Genomic DNA, 2,274 nt, shown 5'->3' on the forward strand with positions numbered 1-2,274 from the left:
ACATGTAAGGTGTATGGTCATAAGATAGGGTCATCAGGCTGACTTGAATCCGAAATAGGATGGATGGATTGATAGATAGATTGATCGATCCATAGATAGATGATTGAGCTCAACATCTGCAATATAACTCACGTTTCTGGATCCCACTTTTTTAAGGACACACTGCAAAAAATAATGGTCTTTCAGAGGTGCACAAAGAGAAAAGTGCCTTGCTGGACAGTCATTTCATGTAAGACATCAGATGGTAACGAAGAGAAGAAAGAAACTTGATACACTGCCTGATTACTTTTCTATGTATTTGGAGAGTTGTTGTGTTGAGGAAGGACTGACCCTCTTTATCATACTGGGCTGCAGAACTTGAACTAATAGCTTAAATTTCTACAAAAGTCGATTTTAACTAATCATAAGGCTAAGTTTTCTTTTCAATGACAAAAGCGTCCCCAAATGAGAATGGCCCTCCTCAGAGGCAGGGATGTTCCAGTCACTAGAAGTGATCAAGGTGAGGAGTGTGACACTGTCAAAATTACTTCAGGGGGTTTATTTGTTAGATGAAAGGATGAATCAGGCTATTTTTAAGGTTACTTCCATCTCCAAAGTTTATTATTTTATGAAAATAAATGCAAATCTGACTATTTCAGAATATGATAGCTCTTCATATGCTGCTTCAATTTGTCTATGACTTGTCCCTTGGAAACTGAGAGAAGGAATTTCCAAAAACAAAAATAGAAAATAAATAAATAAAAGAGGAGGGGGTATCACATCAAGGCTAGAACACGGGCTATACCTCCAAATTGGATATTCAGAAAGGTGTAATATGCTTAATAACTGAGATAGATGATAACAATAGAGATGGACACAGATACAGCTATGGATACAGATAGCAATTCATCGAATTACAAACATGTCTCTCATACTCCAAAATTCCCAAATATTAGAAGGCATCTTCCAGTGACCAGTTTTTAAAGTGGTCAGGGAGGAGTTAATCTTTTGTCTTCAAAGCCCACAGGAATGTTTATCAACTCCTGTGCGGCCTCCTTTCTTCTTTTCACTGAGTTAAGTCTGCTCTGCTTTGTTTGACGCTGCCCATTTGAGGAAAGCTTATCCCTGACCTTCTGCCAGAGAGACTGATGACAAGGACAGTTTGCACTAACCTTGACATTCACCAGGGTAAATGGCTTTTTCCACAAGTAGTCGGCAAACAAGGAGAGCCAGCAAAGAGCTAATGAATCTGCACCGGAGAGAAACTGAACAACAATTGTGCTTTTAAAGAAGAAAAGAGTCCTTGGAAGATGCGGGTCTATCTGGTGCTTAAAGGTTCAGGGGAAATTAACTCTTTTAGTTCATGCAGGTTGGAAATATAAATACATACATGCATTCATACATACAACCCCTAGCCCTGAAATCCGCCCTAATGGATCACTCATAAGTTAGCACTTCTGGTCTTTGCTACCCCAGGGTGAAGTCTCTGTATCATTTTGTGATGATCAAGGAAGGCAGAGAGGATACAGAAGTGACTGGGATGTCAAGGCACATTTCATCATCCGACACTGAACCCAAATTCTCTGATTTCAAGGGAAATAAATTGTGAATCTTATTTTTCTTTAATACTGGCTCAATTTAGCTACTATGTATACTATAAAAATAATCCACAAAATATTCAGGAACATTCCTATAATAGACAATCAGACAAGCTAATTTTCCCTAAGGGATCCCTGTGACCAGATATAAATCCCACTGCACAGACCAAAGACTATATTCCTATGCTATTTCCAAATTCCATTATGAGTAGAATTCAATACTGTAAGAATTCTGCCCTTCTGTCTCCATTATTGATATTTCAATAGAGTATGGACATTACAGTATCTTCTATTTAATTCTGTCTTTCATGCAGTCTTACTAAGATTATTCTTTATTTTTGTCTTCAGAGCCCACAGGAATGTGTAGGCCTTGGCTCTTCATGAGACTTGTAAGAAGTTACTTAAGATTTAAAACATTTTTTATCTACCACAATATTTTGCTCAATTCTACTGTACATAAAATTGAGTATCAAAATGTATGTTGCTGCTTCACAAAATTTGATCAACTATATTGTTCCAAGGTTCTATCAATATTTTTGCTCATTATGTGAAATCAATATTGATATTCTTACCCATATGACTTTATCCACCACAATCAGGTATTTTTACATTTTAATTCTTCTCTGTTCTTTCTAAAAGTTATTATTATTATTAAATTATATTTAAATAAAAATCTATAAATTTTTAGCATGCAGTG

The sequence above is a fragment of the Sciurus vulgaris genome (genome assembly GCF_902686455.1).
Source record: "Sciurus vulgaris genome assembly, chromosome: 14".
In the NCBI taxonomy this organism is placed as follows: Eukaryota; Metazoa; Chordata; class Mammalia; order Rodentia; family Sciuridae; genus Sciurus; species Sciurus vulgaris.